We start from the raw sequence: 20,506 nt of genomic DNA, 5'->3' as shown, positions 1-20,506 counted from the left end.
CATAAATTCAAGCCATATCAAGAATGAATTTCCAACTAGTTAGAATCTTGAGCATTTACAATATCCTTCCAAACTTATAGCATGTTGATAGAATTTATAACGACGGACTCATACACGTATTAACAAAAATATTAGTTGTGTTTCAAACTAAATGCACTATAATGATTAAGGAATCTTATGATGATATCAAGAGTGAATAGCCATAGTAATCATATTTTCGTACTTCTTTATTTATCAGAAAAATTTCGCAACCCATCACGGCGTGGGCGGCGAGGCCAGGCCGGACCACCCCCTGATCCTCGAGCCGCGGGTCCATCTCGCGCTCTGGCCAGCGCTGGCTTTAATTCCCGTGGCGGGAAACGAAATTACATTTCTCCCCCTAACTGGCGGGAAATTTTCGCACCCAGTCGTACATAACGAAACCGAATAAGGGGGAATAAAAAAAACCCAATGGATAATTAGAAAATCATAATAAAAGCGAAGGGACTATTTAAAACAAAATTACGAAAAAGCGCAAACCCTCCTCCCCCTCCTCGCTTCCTCCATTTTCGGACACCGACTCCGATCGAACGAACCACTCATCGGCCTCCGCCCCCTTTTTAATTCCGATCGTCGCTTCGGATTTCGATTCGGCTTCTCCCTCCTTCTCTCTCTCTCTCTAGAAAGAGCAGCGACGAACTCATCGATCGGCCGATCCCGCCGATCTCCGCTGTGAGCAGGTCTTCGGCACCGATCGCCATGGCGAGGCCCTCGAAGCAGCAGGCGTTAGGGTCCAAACATTATTCGACCCAAACCAAACACTTTACTTACATTAAAGGAACGCCCAAACAAGCAAAACACAATTTCCCTTTATAAAAAAGAGATTGAAAGTGAAACTTCAGAGCCGCCTCCTCCGTTGTCGCCACCGGCGGAGTTGCCGATGCCATGTCCAAGGCGATCATTGCCGGGCATCTAACCCTCTCCGTCGTCTTTGTGGTCTGCCCGTTCTTGACGCCGCTCGTTCATGGCCGCGTTCAAGCTCCGGCCATCTCATCCACGGCCGCTCTTCCCTGACATCAATTCCTCTGTTTTTTCTTTCGCTGTTTGACCTCCCAGTCCATGGCCGTTGACATCTCAAACTCGCCGTCAAGGCTCATGGCCATGGACGAGTTGCGGTCGCCAGATCTGTGGAGAAGCCTCCTCGCGAGCAATGGACGAGCTAGGCTTGCATCCATGGACGATACCAGATCTGGAGGCACGACTCCAGTCCAGATCTGGACGGGCAACAACCACGAGCAGCTGTGACGATGGAGGGGTGGCTCGGCCATGGTGGGGGCCAACCACGAGCCGACCGCCCGCGACGACGGAGGGGACAATGGTAGTCCATAGGCCGTCGTTGCTCGTGACGGGACTTCTAGATCAGCAACCATGGCTCTAACGAAAGTGGCTCGTCCATGGCTGCGAGCAACGGTGGTCGACTTCCAGATCTGCAATTCCGCTGTTATGGACGGCCAGATTTTAACATCTGTAGAACGATGAGACGGACAAAATAGAAGAAGCCAGCCATGCTCGGCGCTGGTGACCCCGCCATTGGCAACAGCGGAGGAGGGACGGAGGTCGGGCGGCTGTAGACGGAGGGGGAAGAGAGGGCTGAAGAGAAGATTTTTAATTTTTTTTCCTCAAATTCTACATCGACATGGAATTAGCAGACACGTGACATGAGTGAAAATGCAAACCGTCCACAGAATGTCTACTACTAATTATCCAGCTGTCTTTGAACAAAAAATAATCATCTAGCTGTCCTTTTCTTTCTTTTATTTTTTCCTTCTATTTTTGGAAAAAGCAATCTGCCTTTTCTCTTCCCAAAGATAGATTGTATGCTTTGTCACACTAATTGTCACTAAATACAATAATCCATAATTATTATTTATTGCAAAACACAGGTCCGTAATTTGATAGGTTGTTTGAGTATAATGAAAACCCAGAAACCACACCCGAAATTTCGATTGGGGTCTTATGTGTTTCGGGTTGGGTCGGGTGGGTCATAATGTGCGACCATTACAATTTGGGTTGGGTTGGGTAACATCAAAATCCGACCCAGCCCGACCCATCGGCACCCTTAGTTCAAATAGCACTAGAGTTAAAAGCATTTTCGAGGTGAACTTGTTTCTTGCTCTTCGTTCGGGGTTTACTATTTTCTGGCGTACTCTCGATTGGATGAAGAAGAGCCGAAGTTGAGAGTGTCTCTCGCTCGTAGTGTAGGCATGTTGTTCAATAGTGCATGCCAAAAACTATGCCTTTGGGAGGGCTTTCTGTTTTTTTTTTCCTGGTTGGTTGGTTGGTTTTGCATCTCCATGGCTAGAACACTCGAGCAGAGCTGCAACTTTTCATGTTTCTTATATTCGAAACTGATGACTCGGGTTTTTTTTTTTTTTTTTTATTTCAACATTTCCTTGTGATTGAAAGCTTCATCAATCACTTCTCACCATATGCTAAGTGGGAAACAATGGAAAACAGAGCTCGTTAATCTTGCTCTGCTTCTCTCTTTACATACACATGACTTCTTAAGTTGGGCCAGTGCTTTCATCCGTCTGAAATGTTGTTAGATACTTGTAAGTATGACTCAGTGAGGATCAGAATCGTTGCCACTAATTTATTTTTGCATTCTTTTTCCCATTCATTCCACAGGAAGATAATGGTGAAACAGAAGTTAGCAAGCGTGAGAAGGCCAGGCTTCGTGAAATGCAAAAGTTGAAGAAGCAGAAGATTCAGGAAATATTGGATCAGTAAAATGCCGCTATTGATGCTGGTATGGTGCCTTTCCATTCTAAAAATGACCCTTTCTTGCATTATTTTGAGTTCATATATTGATTATGACAGTAAAATTTTCTCGTTTTTGAAATAATTTTTCAAGAATAATAGGGGAAAAGGGCAGTTGAAGTATCTCCTGCAGCAAACTGACATTTTTGCTCATTTTGCCAAAGGGAACCAGTCCGCTTCACAGAAAATCAAAGGAAGCTACCATTACCAATGACAATTCTCTCTGTATTTTGTGCATTGCAGATACAATCTCCCGTACATATGTTCCTTTTGACAACTTGCTGGGCAATTTCTGCATTGGTCCTAACTTTCTTCATACTTCATAGTTGCTTATTTGGGACTGAAAGCTTTGTTTGATCCTTGGCGGACCTTTTGCTATATATCAATAATTGCCTAATGCTGGAATTCTTTAGAGGAAAGGTGCCTATGGTCCAGTGGTCTATGTGAAGAAACGAAGAACAAAAAAAAAAACACAAGATGTAGACGGAAGATTTCTGTATTTCTTGAATCAAAGAGCAAAGCATACGTTCAACTGAGAGCTTTAACTTCTGCTCTACAATTACTCTCTTTGTCTCTCTCTCTTTCTATGCTTTCCTCTGTTTTCAATCTTTACTCCTTAAAAACAGAGTACCTTACAAGAGACTTGAGGAAGAAGACGATCAAAAAATGAACCGACTCAATACCGGCTTAACAACTTTGGTTTTATATCTAACGGAATAACCGCCCTAATTATTAGAACACGTGTGTTTACTTTTGAAGTCTTCAAGCTCTACAAACACGTGTGATGAAAAAGAAACAGACTCTCTCTTCATGTCGGTCTTGGATTCACCATCTTCAATGCTTCTTCCTTATAGCCACGAGCATAGCATCAATCAGTCACGAACTTCTTTTTCAGCTTCTTTTTCCTTATTCATTGCCACAGATGCTGTCTTCAATGCACTATCTTTAACATCCCCCCGCAAATTGGGAGGGGGTAAACACCCCAAGCCCAATTTGGTGCGAAGAGTAAAATGCAAGAAGCGAGGTAAAGATTTTGTAAAGATGTCTGCAATTTGGCGAGTACTGGGAGTACAAGAGACAATTAAGGATCCTTAAGCAACCTTTTCACGAACAAAATGAAAGTCTACTTCAATATGCTTTGTGCGAGCATGTAAAACAAGGTTAAGTGAGAGAGCAATAGCTGACTTGTTGTCACAAAAGAGAGATGTTGGAGCAGATAAACCGATGCCAATGTCTCGAAGTACAAAACTGACCCATGTAAGATCAGTTGTAGCTGAGGCTAAAGCTCGATATTCAGCCTTTGTTGAGGAACGAGAGACTGTAGATTGTCGTTTTGTTGACCAAGAAAAAAGGTTGGAGCCAAGGTATGTACAAAAACCAGTGGTAGATCGCCTGGTAGTACTACACCCTGCCCAATCAGCATCAACAAAACCATACAAATGCATGAAGCTGTTGGAATGAATGGTTAGTCCAAGAGCAACAGTGCCTTTCACATATCGAAGAACCCGTTTGAACTTGCGAAAATCACCTAATGTTGGCTGCTGCATCTTTTGACAGAGAAGATTAGTGGCATAAGCAATATCTAGACAAGTTATAGTGAGATACTGTAGTCCACCCACAAGACTTCGATACTCAAGAGGATGCTGCAATAATGTGTCATCAATTGTCATGGTTGCAGACCGTAATGAGAGAGGAGTAGAAATAGGTTTGCAGTCTTTCATATTAGCTCGAGTAAGTAGATCAAGAGCATATTTGGTTTGAGAAAGAAATAAGTCTTGTGAAGTTTGTTTAGCCTCAATTCCCAGAAAGTAATGCAGAAGACCAAGATCCTTCATATGAAATTGAAGGCTCAGTAGGTGAATCAAGTGGGAAAGTAAGTGAGTGAGCTCTTTGGTGAGCACAATATCATCTACATAGAGCAATAACAGTATGGTGTCTGAGCCATGATGAAACACAAATAATGAGGGATCAGTGGTGCTGCAAGAGAACCCATTCTCAAGGAGGAAGTTACTGAATTTATCAAACCAGGCTTGTGGTGCTTGACGAAGACCATGCAAGGATTTCTTAAGTAGACATACATGATGAGGCTTCTTAGGATGTATAAAACCTAGTGGCTGTTGCATATACATTGTTTCATTCAAAGTGCCATGTAGGAAGGCATTCTTAACATCAAGCTGATGGATTGGCCAATGCCTTGTCATTGCCACAGAAAGAACAATTCGAATAGTAGCATGTTTAATGACAGGACTGAAGGTCTTTGTGAAATCAATACCTTCTTCTTGATGAAACCCCTTAGCTACTAGTATTGCTTTGAGTTTGTCAAGCTAACCATCTGTAGTAAGTTTAGTTTTAAACTCCCACTTGCACCCTATGATATTCATGTGATCAGTTCGAGGCACTAATTCCCATGTCTGGTTTGTGTATAAGGCATCCATTTCATCTTGCATTGCTTGATACCATCCTTTGTCTGCCAGTGCAGATTTGACTGTTTTGGTTCGAGAGGAACTTTATATTCAGCCAAGCATGCATATTTAGGATTAAATTTGACTATTCCAGATTTTAATCTGGTTTGCATAGGATGAACAGACAATATACCTTGTGTGTTGTTTGGAGAACTGCTTTGTGCTTGATCAATATTGATCTCTGGCAGTGCTGGCATAGAACATACTAGTTCCTCAGTATGCATTTGTGGTAATTCAGTAGAATATGATGCATGAGTGTGGATATTCTGTATCAACCCAGTATCTTGCAGATGTCCCATATGTTCATTAGACTTAGGCTGAACTTGTTCTGTAGTTATAGAGTCTAGAAAGGTTACTCCATTTATCCATTGTTTGTACAAGTTTGTACCTTGATGATATTCAGTTGGTAGTCAATTGGTGAAAGGAAAAACTGATTCATCAAATACCACATGACGACTTACATAGACATGCCCATTAGTGGGTAGAAGACATCGATATCCTTTATGTCTTTCACTATATCCCAAAAATATGCATATAAGAGATCTTGGATCAAGCTTATGTTGTGCATATGGTCTGAGGCAAGGATAACAAGCACATCCAAAGACCCTTAAATGTGTATAGCTTGGTTTCTGTTTTTTACAATTTACTGTAGGGTGAATTCATATGGAGCTTTGAAGTAGGAAGTAGATTAATGATGTAATTTGTTGTCATGAAGGCATCTACCCAGTATTTTAAGGGTACTTTGGCATGATATAGCATTGCTAGTCCTAACTCGACCACATGTCAATGTTTTCTTTCAGATAGTCCATTCTGTTCTGGTGTATAAGGACAGGAAATGTTCTGTTTAATTCCACATTGTTGTAGATAATTCTGAACTTTGTTGCTGGTGAACTCAGCTCCTCCATCACACTGAAAGATTTTGATCTTATGATCAAACTGATTCTCGACTTGCTTTTGAAACATGACAAAGATGTCATAAAATTCTGACTTCTGTTTCATTGGATACAACCAACTGTATCGAGAGAAATTATCTAGAAAAATGACATAGTATCGAAATTTTTGGAAAGATTGAACTGGTGAAGGTCCCCAAACATCACAATTTATCTTTTCTAGGGGAGTATTAGATGTATAGTCTGGCATAGGAAAGGGTAAAGCTGAACTCTTAGCAATCTGGCAACTACTACATATGCTTTGAGTTCTTGAATTACATTGAATTAGGTGTTGACTCTGCAAATACTTCACTGTTTTTAAACTGGTATGTGCCAGCCTCTGATGCCACAAGTCTTCTCCTACTTCTTTTTGAATTTGAGTGAAGAAAACTTCTGTGACTTTAGGGTCGACTTGATACAGTCCCTTGACTTTCCTTCCTAGCCTCACTGTTGTATTGTTGTAGTTGTCCTTCAGATATACCCCATGTTTGTCAAAAATAAAAGAATGGGGATAATCATCTGTTGACTTCGAAATAGAAAGTAGATTTTTCTTTATTTCAGGGACTATCAATACATCATTTAGTGGTAAAGAGCTCGTTTTTGTATGCAATAGGCCATCACCAACACAGGAGATTGAACTTTGTTGGGAATGTCTCAGTGCCTCCCGAGGCTTCCCTCAAGTTTACCGTCCATATATATTAGACATTTCCTATCAATGCGTACATTGATAGACCTATCAAACTTGAAGAAATTATGAGAACTTTGAGTATTGCGCACTTCCAGAGATTCAAAGCCTTGAAAGTCTGGAGAATCTTTGAACTTTGGAGTTGAACGAATACCACTGACTGGACAAATTGGCTGACTGAGTGGCTTGAAGAAACTAATGGCTTTTCATTTACATCATCGCAGTGATCTGGTTGATCGGAATCACCGGACAATTTTTCTATCTTCTCTAGCAACTTTATCCCGAAGTTTCTAATGTTTCAAAGTGGAAGAAATTAAAATGATAGGCATCCGCCCCCCCGGAGATTTGAAAATTCAACACATTATAGAGTTGCTTGATCAAATTTGGCAAATTTCTGCAAAAGAAAATTGAATGGACACCTGCTCTGTCAAGTACTTTGTTGTACATATGTGTAACAAAGAGGTTTATGTAAATCTTCTTTTTCAGTTCACTTTGCATGTTGACTCTATTTTGATTTGGTTTTGTTTAGATATTTTAATGGCTTTGAATTGCTAACTAACTTACCTAACGAGGTCAGGTCAAATTATATGAACTCCAAGTGCATTATTTTGTCAATTTACCATGTGATGATTTATTTGAGGTATCTTATAAATTGCTGCTTCGTTTTACTGAATTTGAAATTGGTCGATGCCCATGCTTCACATAAGAGAACTTTAAAGTAGTTGTTACAATGTGTATGAAAGTATCTGAGCACTTGTGGCATTACCTCTACAGCAATAACTAACACAAAATTGCGACATGAAGAAGATGGACGATCTACATAGGTAAACCCATGTTTAGTTTGGTTTTTGGGTAAAGCACGTTCCTTAATTGGATTCACACAAGATGAAGAGAAGTGGTAACGATTCTTAAATAAATTAAATAAATGTTTCCAGTTGCAACTTGGTCCGACATTATCTAATGTTGAAGTAAATATGAAATAATGACCCAAATCGTCAAATTTCAAATGAATAGAAGTGTGGCAAAACTTTTTCCAAGTCTAAAAATTTAACATGGAATAATCTCGCACCGTCTACAAGTTCTTATCATTTTGCCTCTTTTTTATATCTTTCGTAATAGATAATCCACAAGCATTAACCAAGACAATGAAGAGCCACACCTTCGAAAACACTATTTGAAATAGAGAACTTTCGTACTTGAGATAAGGAGGAGTCAATTTTTATTTTTTTTTAATCATTATAGTCATTGGAGAGGTGTCGCAAAACTTTGGCCAATCACTGAAAAGGCTTCTGAGTTTGATTGAGAATTTGGAAAGGCTAATTTAGTTGGTTTCCAAATGGGATCTAATTGGCCACATCAAGTTTGTGAGCTTATTTACCGGACTTGTTAGTGGCCCAAAGTTCTAATACAACACTCATGAATGATTTTCCCATCTACATTTACACAAAATTGTGCTTATACATTGGTTTTGTGTACTCTATTTTAGTAGTATTTTGTATAATGATCGGCACAAAGCATGGATATATAGGGGTTAAATGCGAAGGTTGGTTTACCTCTAAATAGATGTGATTTTTATAATTTGATTCATCACTAAGGGAGTGTCTTGGATGAAGATCAAGCCCGATAATTCCACCTGGCTTTATGGTTTGATGTCAATTTAGGCCTGGCCCCCTTAGCCCATTAAACTGGACCAACATGAGTTCACCTTGATTAGAATTTTTTTGGGGGGGGTTGGCGGGCAACTAACTTGTTTGGAAGTTCCATGTCTGCTTTGTTTAACTTTGAATGAATCCGCCCATTTATTTGGAGGCAAAAGTGGATTCTCATCCACAAAATTTTGCACCAGTGATTTTCGCATCAAAGAAATGTAAGGGCGCGTTTGGTAACAATTCTTTCCCGGGAGCCGATTCCGATCGTAACCGATTCTTTTTGATTACATTCCTGAACGATTCTAAGCATTTTAAGCCGTTTGGTAATCGTCCAAAATTTTTGATTCTAGAATAGAATTGCGTTTGTACCGTGTTCATTAATTCTGTTCCAAATCAATTTCTTTTAATTTTTAAATAATTTTTTACTTTTTTCCTTTGTTTTCTTTTCATTTTTTTTCTTTCATTTTCCTTTTCATTTTACTTTTTTTTTTTTTTCTTTTTTTTTTTCCTTTTTTTCTTTTCTTTTCTCATCTTCTTCTTCTTCTTCTTCTGCCGGTCGCCGGACCGGACGATCAGCCGACGAGGGTCGGCGACCTCACCGAGCGTCGCCGGCCCTCGCCGAGGCCGACCCTCGTCGGCCGAGCCTCGCCGGCGGCGGGCGAGGCTCGCCTAGCCCGCCGAGGCTCGGCCGAGCCGGATCTGCGCAAGGCCGAGCCCCGCCGGTGGCCGGGCCGACCTCGTCGGGGTTGGACGAGGCTGCCCAGTGCCACCGGCGGGGGCGGGCGAGCCTCGCCGGTGGCCGGCGAGCCTCGCCCGGCCATCGGTGGGGTTGGGCGTCGCGAGCTCGCCCGGCCGCCCGGTCCGGCGAGGCTCGGCCTCGCCCGATCTGGCGAGGCCGAGCCTCACCGGTGGCGGCGGGCCTCGCCGACCTCGGCGAGGCCTCACCCGGCCCGGCGAGGCCCGCCCTTTGGGAGGCTCGGCCTCGCCCGGATCTGGGAGGCCGAGCCTCGTCGGTGGGCCGGGCTTGCCTCCGGCGAGCTCGCCGGGACCGGCGGGCGACCGGCGACCGGCGGCGGTGGACGGCGGCGGCCGGCGGCGGACGGCAGCGGCGGGGCGGCGGTGGGCGGCGGTGGCGGATGGCGGACGGTGGTGGGCGGTGGTGGACGGCGGTCGCGAGATGGCCAAAGGGAAGAAGAAAATTTGTTAATTTTGATTCTCAAATTCGTTCCCAAACAAGAATCAACTTTTTTTTGGTTCTAAATTCTTGTCCAAAATCGATTTTGGGAACAAATTTGTTCCGGAATAAAAAAAGTTACCAAACGCGATTTCGGGCCGAAACGATTCTCGGGAACAAAGAATCGGGAATTTGGCCCCTGTTTGGATGGTTACCAAACAGGGCCTAAATAAATGTCAACTTTAACAAGTTGGAGTGATGCTTCCAGGAAGCATCCCTATTGACTGATTTGATAGCAAAACTGGCCAACAACTCTCTCTGCATATTCAGCCAATCCTATGGCTTCTTCTAAGTTCAATGACCAACCGAAAAGTCATTCAAAAAATCTTCATTTTTAATACCTTAAGATTATGTAGTATAAGAACAAAGATCTTGATAGTAAAAACCAACATGTATGCAAAAAGTCTTTCTTTTCCTTTAAAAAGTAGGAGTTAGGCAGTTCACTCGGGATTTTTGGGGGGGAGGGATTGAACTTGTTTGGAAGTTTCATGTTTGATTTGTTGACTTTGACTTTGAATGAATCTGCCCATATATTTGGGGGCAAAAGTGAATTCTTATCCCCAAAATATTTACACCACATATTAAGTGATTTCCACATCAAAGAAACGTAAATAATTGTCAACTTTGATGGGATGGAGTGATGGAAGGATCGATTTGGCAGCAAAACTGGCCCACGACTCTCTATGCATATTCAGTCAATGCTAGGGATGTTTCTAAGTTCAATGACCTGTCGAAAAGTCATTCAAAAAATCTTCATTTTTAGTACCTTAAGATTATGTGGTATAAGAATAAAGGTCTTGATAGTTAAGGCCCACATCTATATAAAAAGTCTTTCTTTTCCTTTAAAAGGAGTAGGAGTTTGGTAATGGGATCCCACCTATTTTCTCTTTTTTTTTTTTTTGGGTGGGGGTGGGGAGGGGGACGAACTTGTTTGGAAGTTCCATGTTTGCTTTGTTGACTTTGACTTTGAATGAATCTGCCCATATATTTGGGGGCAAAAGTGGATTCCCATCCCCAAAATTTTTACACCACATATTAAGTGATTTCCACATCAAAAAACGTAAATAATTGTCAACTTTGATGGGCTCGAGTGATGCTTCCAAGAAGCATCCCTACGGATCGATTTGGAAGCAAAACTAGCCCACAACTCTCTCTGCATATTCAGTCAATGATGTGGCTTCTTCTAAGTTCAATGAACTATTGAAAAGTCATTTAAAAAATCTTCATTTTTAGTACCTTAAGATTATGTGGTGTAGGAATAAAGGTCTTGATAGTTAAGTCCCACATCTATATAAAAAGTCTTTCTTTTCCTTTAAATGGAGTAGGAGTTTGGTAATGGGATCCCGTCTGTTTTCTTTTAAGGGGGGGCGGACGAACTTGTTTGGAAGTTCCATGTTTGCTTTGTTGACTTTGAGTTTGAATGAATCTGCCCATATATTTGGGGGCAAAAGTGAATTCTCATCTCCAAAATTTTTACACCACATATTAAGTGATTTCCACATCAAAGAAACGTAAATAATTGTCAACTTTGATAGGCTGGAGTTATGCTTCCAAGAAGCATCCCTACTGAGCGATTTGGAAGCAAAACTGGCCCACAACTCTCTCTGCATATTCAGTCAATGATGTGGCTTCTTCTAAGTTCAATAACCTATCGAAAAGTCATTCAAAAATATTCATTTTAGTACCTTAAGATTATGTGGTGTAGGAATAAAGGTTTTGATAGTTAAGGCCAACATCTATATAAAAAGTCTTTCTTTTCCTTTAAAAGGGGTAGGAGTTTGGTAATGGGATCCCACCTGTTTTCTCTTTGAAAAGGGGGGACGAACTTGTTTGAAAGTTCCATGTTTGCTTTGTTGACTTTGAGTTTGAATGAATCTGCCCATATATTTGGGGGCAAAAGTGGATTCTCATCCCTAAAATTTTTACACCACATATTAAGTGATTTCCACATCAAATAAACGTAAATAATTGTCAACTTTGATGGGCTGGAGTGATGGAAGGATCGATTTGGGCAGCAAAATTGGCCCACAACTCTCTGCATATTCACTCAATGCCGTAGCTTCTTCTAAGTTCAATGACCTATCGAAAAGTCATTCAAAAAATCTTCATTTTTAGTACCTTAAGATTATGTGGTGTAAAAATAAAGGTCTTGATAGTTAAGGCCCAAATCTATATAAAAAGTCTTTCTTTTCCTTTAAAAGGAGTAGGAGTTTGGTAATGGGATCCCACCTGTTTTCTCTTTGAAGGGAGGGGGGGATGAACTTGTTTGGAAGTTCCATGTTTGCTTTGTTGACTTTGACTTTGAATGAATCTGCCAATATATTTGGGTGCAAAAGTGGATTCTCATCCCCAAAATTTTTACACCACATATTAAGTGATTTCCACATCAAAGAAACGTAAATAATTGTCAACTTTGATGGGCTGGAGTGATGGAAGGATCAATTTGGGCAGCAAACTGGCCCACGACTTTCTGCATATTCAGTCAATGCTAGGGATGTTTCTAAGTTCAATGACCTGTCGAAAAGTCATTCAAAAAATCTTCATTTTTAGTACCTTAAGATTATGTGGTGTAAGAATAAAGGTTTTGATAGTTAAGGCCCACATCTATATAAAAAGTCTTTCTTTTCCTTTAAATGGAGTAGGAGTTTGGTAATGGGATCCCATCTGTTTTCTTTTAAGGGGGCGGGGGGCGGACGAACTTGTTTGGAAGTTCCATGTTTGCTTTGTTGACTTTGACTTTGAATGAATCTGCCCATATATTTGGGGGCAAAAGTGGATTCTCATCCCCAAAATTTTTACACCACATATTAAGTGATTTCCATATCAAAGAAACGTAAATAATTGTCAACTTTGATGGGCTGGAGTGATGGAAGGATCGATTTGGGCAGCAAAACTGGCCCATGACTCTCTGCATATTCATTATGCTGGGGCTTCTTCTAGGTTCAAGGACCTATCGAAAAGTCATTCAAAAAATCTTCATTTTTAGTACCTTAAGATTATGTGGTTTAAGAATAAAGGTCTTGATAGTTAAGGCTCACATCTATATAAAAAGTCTTTCTTTTCCTTTAAAACGAGTAGGAATTTGGTAATGGGATCCCACATGTTTTCTCTTTGAAGGGGGGACGAACTTGTTTGGAAGTTCCACGTTTGCTTTGTTAGCTTTGACTTTGAATGAATCTGCCCATATGTTTGGGGGCAAAAGTGGATTCTCATCCCCAAAATTTTTATACCCCATATTAAGTGATTTCCACATCAAAGAAACGTAAATAATTGTCAACTTTGATGGGCTGGAGTTATGCTTCCAAGAAGCATCCCTACTGATCGATTTGGAAGCAAAATTGGCCCACGACTCTCTTTGCATATTCAGTCAATGCTGTGGCTTCTTCTAAGTGCAATGACCTATCGAAAAGTCATTCAAAAAATATTCATTTTTAGTACCTTAAGATTATGTGGTGTAGGAATAAAGGTCTTGATAGTTAATGCCCACATCTATATAAAAAGTCTTTCTTTTCCTTTAAATGGAGTAGGAGTTTGGTAAGGGGATCCCACCTGTTTTCTCTTCTTCCTAAAGCTTTTAAGCTATAATGGAGAAAGCTCAATTTCGATTTGAATGGAACAAGTTTGATTTCAAAAATTTGCAACGAACTTGTTTGGAAGTTCCATGTCTGCTTTGTTGACTTTGACTTTGAATGAATCTGCCCATTTATTTGAGGGCAAAAGTGGATTCTCATCCCCAAAATTTCTGCACCATAAGTGATTTCCGTGTCAACGAAACGGAAATAATTGTCAACTTTGATGGGCTGGAGTGATGCTTCCTGGAAGCATCCCTACCGACTGATTTGGCAGCAAATTTGGCTCACAACTCTCTCAACATATTCAGCCATTCTTGTGGCTTCTTTTAAGTTCAATGACCTATCAAAAGTCATTCAAAAAAACTTCATTTTTAGTATCTTAAGATTCTGTGGTATAGGAACAAAGGTCTTGATAGTTAAGGCCCACATCTATACAAAAGTCTTTCTTTTTCTTTAAAAAGAGTAGGAGTTTGGCAGTGGGTTCCCACATGATTTCGCTTCTTCTTGGAGCTTTTGAGCTATAATGGAGAAAGCTCAATTTCGATTAGAACGAAACAAGTCTTATTTCAAAAAAACCTACAATGAGACTTTTGGAGTTTTGTTTTACTAAAACAAAAGTCTAAGAAAGTATAATCAAAAGCTAAAGTTATCGGAAACAAATTCGATCTTCCATTGATCTCAATTCAAGGAATTTGATACTTTTCAGGAGTTTTCTTTGACTCATGACATGATTAATAACTTCAATCTTAATTTATTTTGTCATGCTCGAATCTATGTGCAAAAAGATTTGAGAACTTATGAATTCCGAAATGAGAAATATTTACGCGTTCAGATCTAGCGAGACTTTATTTTTCTTCCCTGACTCCACCACCATGTACTTCCTCCATGTTGTCCTTATCAAAATATCAATCGGTTCGCTTAATCAACAGCTCGCACCCTATCAAGATCTAAAGGTTTTGCTGGTGTTGGCGCATTCACATCCCTCATGCACTGGCCCGCAGCTTTGAGGGGGTCAGCTCATCAACTTTGAGGGGCATGGAGTTAGGTTAGGGTTTTGGAATATCGAGGGATTTGGAGCAAGGAAAAAATGTGCAGTTTTAAGCTTGTCATTGATCAAGCAAACCTCCATGTCAGATTTTCGATGTTGGCTTGGACCAAACTTTGATGGAACGTATTTTTTGGTTATCATACAAGTTTTGGATTTGATGATATCAAAACAGATTGGATAATTGGCATTGCAATGGATATAAAGGTTAGAAATTTTTTCGGAACTATAGCTCACTGTCGTCGAATTGCCGCCCACCCATCGCCATCATGAGCTCTCAACTTCACGCATCAATTCATTGGCGACTTAACTCCTCGCCTGCTCAAGTATGTCATCTACACCTTCATCTCTTTTTCTTTTTGCGCAAAGCTCATAACCTAGGTCCATGGAATTCGTGACTGATAGAGGTCGCCGGCCTCGCACAACGACAGATCTAGGGTTGCGTGGCCACGGGTGTCGGGGCTTGACTTAGTGAGCTCGCTCGATTTTCTAAGCAACGGAGAGAAGCCCTCAACTCTGTTTATCGTTTAAATCAATACCCAAAAAGAAAGAGATAAATAAATTCCTCGCCATGAGGGCATTTGGGTATTTTGGCAGCAGCAAAAAGACAAATGCAATTGATCTCGAGTGTGAAACAAAGGAAAAGGGGGTTGTGATTATGGATATGAAGCGGGTTTGTCAGCTGTTGGTGGTCACATTTATTTGGGGGCAAAAGTCGATTCTCAATCCGAAATTTCTGCACCATATGTTCCGGTGATTTTCCGCGTTAAGAAACTTAAATAATTTGTCAACTTTGATAGGCCGCAGTGATGCTTCATGGAATATCCTTACTAGCCATTTTGTAGCAAAATTGACCCAAACGACTCTCTGCTTATTCACCCAAATCGCACTCTCTGCATATTCACCCAAACCTTTTGCTTCTGAGTTCAATGACCTCTTGAAAAGTCATTCAAAAAAATCTTCCAATTTTAGTTCCTTGATATTTTTGTGGTGAATGAACAAAGGTCTTGATAGATAAGGCCCGTCTCTGTATGAAAAGTCTTTATTTTCCTTTCAGAATAAGAAGAGTTTAGGCAATGGATCCCCACCTATATTCTCTTCTTCCCTAAGCTTTTGAGCTAACGGAGGAAACTCAATTTCAATTTGGATGGAAGGAGTCTAATTTTAAAAGAATCTGCAACAAGACTTTTGGAGTTTCGTTTTTACTAAAACAAAAGTTTAGTGGCATATAATTAAAGCTAAAGTTATTGGAAAACAAATTTGATACTTCCCAAGAGTTTTTTTTTTTTTAACTCATCGAGTCATTGTGATTAATAACTTTAATCTTAATTTTTTTTGGTCAGACTTAGATATATGCTTGGAAAGACTTACCAACTTATGAATTTTGGAATTGAACAATTTTACACCTCTAGATCTAGTGAGATTTTATTTTCTATTGTGAAATATGGAATGTTTAGTTATCACAAAATCGATTTGGAAAATAGAAAAATACTTGCAAACAAACACCAGCTAATCATGTCATCAATCAATAAAAATGTTGGAACTGTCTAATTTAACCAAATAGAAATGGAATATACAGCATACATATAGTTTTGTGTTACATCAAAATACAATCACTAGATTAAGAATTGCATGCGATTGATCGATATAATTTTGATGAGGACACCAACAATCTAAAACCTAAGCTTCCTGTGCCTCGTCTTAATGGGGTATTAGCATTAGCTACCACCCTAAAAAAGAGGGAAAAGAATCAGACAGAATAGTGTGTGGGGGCGGTGCAAGAAGGCTGAAACTAATAATTGACCCAAGTCAAAGTCTACGAAGACTTGGACTACCATAGGCACACGCTACAGCATGGGCGGGACTTCTTTTCCACATTAGGATGACCCCATCTTCTTTTTCCTTTGCTTTCATTGCATTGTTTCTTTTCATTATCACTTTGCTTTTTAACAAGAATTTCCCTCGGATTCTTCGAGGCAGTTTCGCCGTGAATGACTATTGAGTTCCCAGTGGGTTACTTACCATGAGAATTTTGTGAAATAATATGCATTCAACGGTTCACATAACATATGACATTTTAATTACAACTGCAAGCAATATGTGGATTTTTTTTAATATTGTTAAAAATATGTGCACTTTTACTCAATAAGCACCAGCTCTTCATCATTCGAAGTTTAACCAATAAATCTAGATTATTTACAAGTAATTTAAATAAATATACTGAAATCGATACATTAAGTGAATAAATAGATTTGTGAAAATAGATACTACTCAAATGAGAATTCAATACTTTCCAAGAGTGTGTTTTGACTCATCAAGTCATCATGATTAATAACCTCAATCTTAAATGTTGTTTTTGGTCACACTCATATTTATGCCTGAAAAGACTTAAGAACTTATGAATTTCGGAATGGAACATCTTTACACCTCCAGATTTGGCGAGATTTTATTTTCTACTGTGAAAGATGGAATGTTTAATTACCACAAAATAGTTTTAGAAAATAAAGAAATACTTGCAAACAAACACCATATGTTCATAAATACTTTGATTTTTAAATAGTCTAGCAAATCACATCATCAATCAATAGAAAAGTTGATACCATCTAATTTAATTAAATGGAAAATAATAAAGTGCCACATACATGTGATTTTTGCGTTGCATCGAAATACAATCATTATATTATGAATTACATGAGAGATTGGTTGATGTGATCTTGATACAGACGCCAACAATCTAAAACCTAAGCTCCCTATGCCTCATTTTAACGTGGCATTAACATTAGCTGCCTTTCGCGGAATGAAAGAGAGAGAAAAATAAGACGGAACAGCGTATGGTTGGTGCCAGAAGACAAACATCGCAAGATTAGAGGAGCAAAGGCAAAAGTCTACGAATTGGACTACCATCAGTCCATGATGAACCAGCTTTGCTCCAAGAAGGAATCACACCAATTATTAATTCATTTGGTAACTTTGTCCCTCACAGTCATAGTTCCATAAAGGTAGGGATTTTATCAAAAATAAGAAAAACAAAATGTCGCTAGATCGCTCTATAAAATCCAACAATGACTCATCGTTCTCCCATTCACCTGCAAAATTTACATGGTAACAAATCGATCTCCAATTCTCATACTCATTCATAATTTCATCGCACCATTTCATCAATCATATGCCATTATATGAAAATTGAAAAAAAAAAAAAAAAACTCTTAGGATGTCTTTATCTCACTGAGAATTTTTTTGCCGCGGAAAATGCTTTTAGGAAATTCAATTTCAGAGAAAAGGAATTAAAAGAATTTGGTTACGATGAAAACAAGTTTAAAAAAAAAAAACACCGATTTTATCATAATTGGTAATAAGTGAATCCACTAAATGTGGCTTGTATCATTAAAAGTAACGTGGGATGACTAATAAACTGGAATTGAGATCGTCTTTGCTTATTTTATAATCCATCAAAATATCAATGATTATAAAGAAATTAAGATAGAAATTATGAAACCATATATTGTAAAATATAGATATGATCGTACTTTGGGAATGTAGAAAAATTGAGCATTAATAAAGTATATTCTTCTCACTTCAAAGGGCAGCAAGAAAATAAGTGTAACGATTCCTTCTTACCAAGTCGTTTTTCTCTAAGCTTATTGTTTTTAGGGTTAATGATACAAAAATCCCAAACTGATATACCCATGATAATTTTACTCAAAATTAATTTTTTGACTACAAAACCTTAAACTAGCATATTTGTAATAAATTTAATCTCCATTAATTTCCCATAAATTGGATTAATACTATTGAAAAGCACAAACTAGTATACATATGTCAAATAGAGGGTAAAACCTCAAACTGATACACTCGTCAATTGCCAAATTTGATATATGCTTTTGTTGAATTTGACTTTGAATGAATTCACCATTTATTTGGGAGGCAAAAGTCTATACTATTCTCAAAATTTCTGCACCATATAGTCCATTGATTTTTCCCATTAAGAAACGTAAATAATTGTCAACTTCGGCAGGCTGGAGCAATCCTTCAAGGAATCATCCTTATTGACCAAATTTTGCAGCAAAACCGACTCTTTTGCATATTCACCCAATCCTTTGGCTTCTAAGTTCAATGACCTACCCAAGACTCATTCAAAAAGATCTTTCCCTTTTAGTTCCTTAATATTTCCGTGGTGAACAAGCAAATGCCTTTGATAGTTAAGGCTCGCATCTAATTCGAAAAGTCTTTCTTTTCATTTAAAAAGAGCAGGAGTTAGGCAATCGATCCCACCGATTTTCTCTTCTTCCCTAAGCTTTTGAGCTAGAATGGGAGGAAGCCTAATTTCAATTCGAATTGAAGGACTCTAATTTTAAAATTAAAAAAAAAACATCTACAATGAGACTTTTGGATATTCGTTTTACAAAATAATATTTTAGGGGGTATAATCAAACCTAAAGCTATCAGAGAACCAATATGATCTTTGATTGGTCTCAATTCAAGGAATTTGATACTTCTTGCGAGTCTTCTTTTTAATTCATCAAGTTATGTGAGTAATAACTTCAATCTTGAAATTTCTTTTATCAGGCTTGGAGATGATATAAATACAGTAGGAATAATTGATATTGTGGTAAATATAAAGGTTGGGACGGAACTGCCCACTTGCCGTGCGCCCATTGCTATCACAAGCCCTCTACTTTGCGTGTCAATCCATCGGCAAGTTAACGCCTTACCCGCTTGAGTCTGTCCTCTACGCTTTCGTCTCTTTTTTCTTTCCGCGTAGAGCTCATATCCCATGTCCAAGGAATTCGCGACCGACAGAGATCGCCAGCCTCGCACGGGTACACATGTCTGGCTGCATGGTCGCGGCATTGGGGCTTGACTTAATTAATTCGCTTGATTTTTTTAGAAACGGAGAGAGCCCCTCAGCCCCGTTTATCATTAAAATCAATACCAGAAAAAGAAAAGGATAAATAAATTCCTCGCCAAGGGGGGCATTTGGGTATTTTGGCGGCAGCAAGAAGACAGAATGCAACTGATAGGGGAGAGAGGGGAGCAGAGGAAAAGGACGTGTCTTGATCATGGTGCGTGTTCTGTCAGCTGCACATAGGGGAAGGGATGAGATCGTGTGCAGTAGCGAAGCCAGGCTGCTAATAATAAAGTTCTCCTTCTCATCTCTGGAGAGGATGGACCTAAGCATGTCCTTAAAAGGCTTTGGCACCTTGGAAAGACAAGGTAGACCCAGGTGAATAGGGTCGAGAAAGATTTATTCACCAACCGCCCCGGATTGAAACCATTTGGCCAAGGTCCGGGGGCCCGAGGGACGCGATGCCTTCCCCTGCCTCTCGACGACTGCAGGGCGTGGTACATCTCAATGAAGGCAGGAAGGGATGAGATCGTGTGCAGTAGCGAAGCCAGGCTGCTAATAATAAAGTTCTCCTTCTCATCTCTGGAGAGGATGCATTTGTGATGAGGTACGGGGAGCTTATTATTACTCCTAGAAACAAAGATGTTCTCCATGCTTCCGAAATTGATTGCAGTATTAACTTAACGGCATTAATCCCAATCAAACTCTTCAACTTCTATTGGCTGACCGTGTAATCATCTGCTGGGAGCCAGAAACTTGAAAGACTAGTGAGGGAAGTCATTGCCTTTTGATGGAATAGTTAAATCTATTGGAACTCGATGTGAAGTTTTAGTAGAATGGTTTGCCTTTTTTTTTTTTTTTTTCTCTCTCAAAGAAATTATTGGAACTAGATACAAGGATTCATTTTGCAATTTGGGGCATCATATGCGGAATTTTTGAAAACCACGTACCTAAGAAAATAACTACCATCATTGCCACAATTAGAATTTGAAATTCAAGTTAAGGATGCGTTCATTTCACGAAAAATAAGTGATTTGAAATATAAGTTTTGAAAGATGATCGTTTATACCGTTTGGAAAAATTAGTCAATGAAAAATATTTCTATTGTCAATAACAATTTATGGCTAATTATTTTCGTGGGCGATGAAAATTTTTCCATCCATTTATTTTTCTGAATCATATAAGTGATCATTTTTTGAAAAATATTTTACAAATCACTCATTTTTCTTGAAACAAACACACCTTAAGTTTGGAAAAATTTCATTATGGACTCTCAATGGTAAAT

The sequence above is a fragment of the Eucalyptus grandis genome, chromosome 4 (assembly GCF_016545825.1).
Source record: "Eucalyptus grandis isolate ANBG69807.140 chromosome 4, ASM1654582v1, whole genome shotgun sequence".
NCBI classification, from domain to species: Eukaryota; Viridiplantae; Streptophyta; class Magnoliopsida; order Myrtales; family Myrtaceae; genus Eucalyptus; species Eucalyptus grandis.
Note: the sequence above shows the minus strand (reverse complement) of the source record.